We start from the raw sequence: 6882 nt of genomic DNA on the forward strand, positions 1-6882 counted from the left end.
CTCACAGAGATCCCTGGCTCTGCCTCCCAAGTGCTGGGATTAAAGGCGTGCACCACCGCCTGGCAAATAAATTCTTTTTAGATTTATTTATTTATTTATACATAAAGTGTTCTGTCTGCATGTGTCCTTGCAGGCCAGGAGAGGGCACCAGATCTTATTACAGATGGTTGCTGGGATTTGAACTCAGGACCTCTGGAGAGCAGTCTGTGCTCTTAACCACTGAGCCATCTCTCTAGGCCCAATAAACTGGTCTTTATATCCACCCTGGTCAGACTCAGTCTCACAGCCTGGGGTAGAGCAATGATAATCTCTTTCCCACGTATGACAATAAATAAATGAATGAATATAATTATGACATAAATTATGACAATAAAACATGGGCCAGGCATGCATAAAATGGTGAAGACCAGAAGGATGTTTCTAGCATTTTGGTCTCACATCCTGTGTGAACTGCACTATAACTTTCCCATTCAGCCATAAGTTCACTGTTATTCAAGAAATCACATAGATGGAATCTAAACACAGGTTGGGAGCTGGCATTCCAGAAAACACCTCTTACTTTCCTATCTGCTGTTTGAGACAGTTCCCAATCCCAGACTTCAGTCAACACTTTTAGTTGGTCACATATAGGAGTGACCTATCAAGATCCCCAACCTCTGTGTCAGTTCAAGGTGAGTTGAGCCACACCCTTAGAGGGCACTTGGAGTTTTATTACCTTCCACTTGTCACCTTCCACATGGCTGGTTGTGTCCACTTTTAGATGGGAGTGTGGATCCAAGCTGCAGTCCCCACTACCTTGACAGCTCCTGGCGGAGTCAGGATCCCAGGATACGGTCCCTTCTAGGAAGGTCCCGGAGTCTTGCCGGGTAAGTGGCAGACCCACACCAAGTCCCCAGGTCGGCAACCTGTGTGCTGGTTCAGTCAAGGGTGGTGGAGACTGTGGGCGTGATGACTCTGGGTGTCTCTAGTTGTCTGCTATGGTGCCTGTAAGGACTTGAGGAAGGGATGATTAGACAGTCCAAAAATCTGGCCTTCCCTTGACAGGAATAAGGAGGTGCTTGGCCAAATATTTCAAATGGTGTCCACTTGTCAGGGTAGGGGCTGGACCTGATCCTAAAACAAACAGTAGGGAGAAATTCTGTCCACTCCTTTGCCAGTTTCTTCCCACAATTTAATTACCGTTTCTTTAATAGTTCTGTTATTTCTTTCTACCTGTCCTAAACTCTGACCTATAGACATAGTGTGATCTCCATGTATCCCATAGTTTTAGCTACTCCTTGAGAAACTCTGGCCATGAAGGCCAGGCCTCTTATCGGACCTCAAAAAATGGGGAAGGCTGAATCGGGGAATGATCTCCATTAGTAACCACATTAGCTGTTACTGAGCTGGTGGGAAAGGCTTCTTACCTATCCTGAAAAAGGAGCTATAAAAACTAGCAAATAAAGCTGGGCAGTGGTGGCGCATGCCTATAATCCCAGCACTTGGGAGGCAGAGGCAGGTGGATCTCTGTGAGTTCGAGGCCAGCCTGGTCTACAAAGCTACAGAGAAACCCTGTCTCGAAAAACCACAAAAAAATAAGATTAAAAAATAATAATAATAATAATAATAAAAACCAAACTAGCAAATAGCCTCATTGCGTTACTTACCTGTTGGGACGGTGACAGGGACCAGCTGTCTGCTTCTGTCACCCTCACCTTCTAACCCGTAGCTACCATGTGTGAGTGCATCTCCATCCAAGTTGGTCAGGGTGGTATCCAGATCAGCAATACTCGTTGGGAACTCTACGGCATCCAGCCTAACAGGCAGTGTTCGCAGCCCTGAAATCCAGTTATTGATGAAGTTTGCACTGGTACCTACTGACAGCTCCCCACCCTGAGCAGCTCATCACAGGCAAGGAGAGGACTGACCTTGTGGTCTCAGACCGGATTTGCTTACTAGCTGACCAGTGCACCAGTCTTCGGGGCTTCTTGGTTTTCCACAGTTTTGCTGAAGGAACTGGCTCTGGGTTCACCTCCCTGCAGATGATCACAGAAAGAAGTCCAAGCTGGAGTTCTCTACTTACCCAGCCCCCAAGGTTTCCACTGCTGTGGTTGAGCCTTACAATTTCATCCTCACCACCCACACCACCCTGGAGCCCTCTGATTGTGCCTTCAGGGTAGACAAGGCCATCTATGGCATCTGTCCTAGTAGTAACCTTGACATTGAGCACCCCACCTACACCTTAAAAGTCAACTTGTGTCTTCCATGATTGCTTTCCTCAGATTTGATGGAGCCCTGAATGTTGATCTGACAGAATTTCAGACAATCTGGTGCCCTACCCTGGCATCCTCTTCCCTCTGGCCACATATACCCCTATCATCTCTGCCTACCATAAGCAGTTTTCTGTAGCAGAGATCACCAATGCCTGCTTTGAGCCAACCAACTAGATGGTGAAATGTGACCCTTGCCATGGTAAAATATCTAGCTTGCTGGCTGCTGTACCATGGTTATGTGGTTCCCAAAGATGTCAATGCTGCTATTGCCACCAGCAAGACCAAGGGCAGCATCCAGTTTGTAAACTGGTGCCTCACTGCCTTCAAGAAACATGACACATCCTTATGCTTGGGTCCCCCTGCCATTTTCTTTTCTTTCCTCCCCAACCCCATTTTTCAAGACAGGGTTTCTCTTTGTAGACCATCCTGTCCTGGAATTCACAGATTTGTCTGCCTCTGCTTCCTGAATATTAGGAATAAATGTGTGTGTCACCACCACCTAGTTGTTTTCAGATATTTCTGTTTCTTGACTCTTTTTCCTCCTAATCTACAATGAAAGATTTCTTTATGGCTCTGTTTTTGTTCTTACTAATTTATTATCAAATTTATTTCCAGAGCTGTCACACTCCCTATGAAGATGACTGCTAAGTTCTTTTTGTTTTCCTCAGAAACATTTTTTTTTTAGATTTAATTTATTTATTATGTATATAGTATTCTGTCTGCATGTATGTCTGCAAACCAGAAGAGGGCACCAGATCTCCTTACAGATGGTTGTGAGGCACCATGTGGTTGTCAGGAATTGAACTCAGGATCTCTGGAAGAGTAGCTAGATGCTCTTAACTGCTGAGCCATCTCTCCAGTCCCCTCAGAAACATTTTTCTCCACATCCCAGAATTACTTAGACATATCACTGGAACTTTAAACTTGAAATAGTGAAAAAGAATATTTTTTTAAAGATTTATTAATTTATTATGTATACAGAAGAGGGCACCAGATCTCATTACAGATGGTTGTGAGCCACCATGTGGTTGCTGGGAAACTCAGGACCTCTGGAAGAGCAGAACAGCTCTTAACCTCTGAGCCATCTCTCCAGCACGAAAAAGAATATTTTTTAAATTATTTTTATTGCATTTTCTTATGTGTGTGCATTCATGTGGGCACATCCGTGCCACGGCTCATGTGATAGAGCTCACACATGGCAATCAGAGGACAACCTACAGGAATCTGGTTTCTCCTTTCATGATATGTGTTCCTTGGGTCACAGAGGTTTCCAGGCTTGATGGCAAGTATTTGTACCTGCTGAGTCATCTCACCAGTAAAAGAATCCATTCAGACAACCTCCAAATCTGTTCCCTTTAATTTTAATTTTCAAATTTTATTAATACCATCCATTTGTCTAGCAATTGAGGCTCAGGAATTTGAGAATAATCTAGGTTTCCATCTACCTCCAAGGTTTTATTTTCTTTTGTTTTGAGACAGTTTTTTTGTTTTGTTTGTTTGTTTTGTTTTGTTTTTTGAGACAGGGTTTCTCTGTGTAGCACCTTTCCTGGAACTCACTCTGTAGACCAGGCTGGCCTTGAACTCACAGAGAACCACCTGCCTCTGCCTCCTGAGCTGCTGGAATTAAAGGTGCGCACGACCACCGCCCAGCAAGAGTCGGGTTTTGTGTAGCTCTAGTTGGCCTTAACCATTCCAGAGAGCTGAGGCTTACCTTGAAGTTCCCAATTCTGTATAGTTCCAAGTGCTGATATTAGTGACATGAGCACCAGCCCACACAGCACACTACTATCCATCACACTCACAAGTGAAGTGAAAAGAGCTAAAGACAATTCTCATGTTTGTCTTAGCAATACCCAGTACTGGGAAGGAATACAAGAAAAGCAGCAGGGTTAGGAGCTGAAAATGAGTTTGTGGTAAAACTTGGTGAATGTGAGGTGTAAAGAGTTACATAGTTGAATATGTAAGTGGGCTTAAAGCCAAAAGGACTATAAATTTCTAGCAAATACCTATTGACAGAGAACAAATACTCTAGTGGGACAGCTAAAATTAGCACAAGCTTACTCGGTTTTTGAAAGGAAGCTGCGAACAGCACAGCTGGATGGTTCTGGCTTGGAGTCTCTCATGTGTCTGCCAAGAAAGCTCTACTTCCAACTTTAAGTGTGTGTTTACTAGCTAGTTGCCAAAGCAGCCTCACACATGGCATCCCTTTCCCAGGGGTTGCCTTACACAGGAATGAATACGAGGGAGTAGTCAAGAGAAAAACTATACACAAGAGAGTAATCAGGGGACTAGTTTCAGAAATGACACTGAGAAAGAGTATTGCTCTATAGCTCAGAATGGCCTAGAATTCATTGCAATCCTCTTGCCCCAAGATAACAAGTACCATGTCAGGCTTGACATCCTATCACCTTTTCAATACTGTATTAGAAAGAACCAAGTCGCTGGGCGGTGGTAGCGACCACCTTTAATCCCAGCACTCCGGAGGCAGAGGCAGGTGGATCTCTGTGAGAGGAGAAAGAAAGAAAGAAAGAAAGAAAGAAAGAAAGAAAGAAAGAAAGAAAGAAAGAAAGAACCAAGCCACTAAATCAGCCCACATTGAAAGATGTGTGTATGTTGATGTTCCATTACTTGGGAGTAGGAATATCAGATCAGTGTGTCAGCTCTTTCCCCTTGTAATACCACAATTAGATTAACTTTATTAAAGCATAATCCACCACTTTTCCTTTGCTATTAGTATTTTTATGATTTCTCTCAAGTGTAACTATAGTTTGATAACTAGTTAATCTGTCAATTTTTAAAGTCTCATATCCCATCCCTCCATTTTGCAAATCTCTGGCTTTAGTCACTTACTGTTTCCAAACACTTTCATGCCATTTCCTTGGCTCAAAAGTATGGTGCATGAGGCTGGAGATGGCCCAGCAGTTGAGTGCATTGGTTGTTCTTCCAGAAGACCTGTGTTTGATTCCCAGCACCCACATGCTGGTTTACAACCATCTGTAACTCTAGTTCTAGATCCAACACCCTCTTCTGGCCTCCACCAGCACTGCACACATGTGGTCCACAGATATACACACAAGCACACACATAAAATAAAATAAATCTCTTTAAAAAAAAAAAAAAAAAAAAAAAAGGTCTGGTTCTCAAACTTGCATTCAGGCAGCAGAACACCTTATACCACCAATGAATGCTCTTTTGAGAGTATTAGGAAGCCTGGTTATCTCAAGCACAATGTAACAATTCACTACAATATGCTAAAAGTCCATCTTATACTAGATTCTAAAACAGACAAGTAGAAGTAGGGGCCAATGACTTTTTTCAAAATGTCTTCTACATTTGAAGAATCTGAATTAAAGTTGACTTAAGACAAGGTCCTTATCAGACACCAGCAGAACATTACTCTTTCACAGAAGGCGTGTTTTCGGAAAACAACTGGCAATGGAGAACATTTTACTCCATTTCTTCAGGCCTCAAAAACGTAGCTGTGCTGGTACAAAGTGGGGTGGGGACTCAGTCAACTCTTGTAATCCAAGTATGTGGGACGTAGAAGAGAAGGGTTTCGTCAAGTTTCAGGACAACCTGAGCTAAACAGCAAGATATTGACTAAAAATAAAGTAAGTGGAGTGTGTTGGCGAATGCCTTTAACCTCAACACTTGGGAGGCTGAGGTAAGAGAATCTGAGTTCTAGGCCAGCCTAGTGTACAGAGAGAGTTCCGGGACATCCAGAAAGCATAATAGAGAGACCCTGTCTCAAAAAACAAAACAAAATAAAAACTCATGGTACTATTCAGAGCTTCCGGTACAAGAACCGCAAAGATACTATGTCATGAGGCAAGGTAAGAACAATGGGTAGGCTCCACAACTACTCTTTTTTGTTTGTTTGTTTTTGTTTTTGTTTTTCGAGACAGGGTTTCTTTGTATAGTTTTGGTGCCTGTCCTGAATCTCGCTCTGTAGCCCAGGCTGGCCTCGAACTCACAGAGATTCACCTGCCTCTGCCTCCCGAGTGCTGGGATTACGGGCGTGCACCACCACCGCCCGGCTTTTTTTTTTTTTTTTAAACTACTCTTAATTTAAAAAGAAAACTCAATTGTATCTATTCGTAAAGAGAAAAAAAAATAAAGTATGCTTCTAACAGTCCTGGAAGGTTCTAGGAGGTGGTGTCCTCTGCGAGAGGGAGAGAGGTAGAAAGGAGACATTCTGGAGTGTTCTCCTCCGCGTTATCCGCCTTTACATCAATTGGTAGTCCAGGGGCTTACCTGAGCAGACGCTTCCGAGACCGACTCATCTTTTTGTTCCTCACACTCCTGGGATTCGCGGTTCCTCAGTGTTTCACCAGAACACCACCAATTTGGTGAAAATGACGCCCGAAGCCACAACCGGGCGGAGGAGCCACAGCTTCCTGCGCCTCAGGGGACGGCACGGGGTTGAGGACAAGGCTCTCTCCCGCTGTCCTCCGTGGACAGCTTGCAAGACCTGGCGCCTTAGGAAGAGCGGGACCGAAGGAGAGGCGCCGGCTCAGGCGTCCTCACTGCAAACTACCCGGCAAGGAAGCCTGTGTACCGAAAAGCACATCCTTCAGGAAATGACGCAAGACTCCCCCCCCTCGTTGGCCCTACCCTTTGGTTTCCGGTT

The 6882-nt window shown here is 44.2% G+C and overlaps 1 long non-coding RNA gene across 1 annotated transcript; it reads right to left on the minus strand.

Annotated features, from left to right (window-relative positions):
* Positions 1 to 189: 189 nt before the first annotated feature.
* Positions 190 to 6836, minus strand: LOC118589296. The gene is made up of 4 exons (XR_004945655.1): positions 6507 to 6836; positions 1908 to 2015; positions 1647 to 1817; positions 190 to 1113 (listed from the first exon to the last, which is right to left on the minus strand). It is a non-coding gene; the product is annotated as an uncharacterized LOC118589296 (long non-coding RNA).
* Positions 6837 to 6882: the final 46 nt, after the last annotated feature.

This window comes from Onychomys torridus, chromosome 8, assembly GCF_903995425.1.
Source record: "Onychomys torridus chromosome 8, mOncTor1.1, whole genome shotgun sequence".
Taxonomy (NCBI): domain Eukaryota; kingdom Metazoa; phylum Chordata; class Mammalia; order Rodentia; family Cricetidae; genus Onychomys; species Onychomys torridus.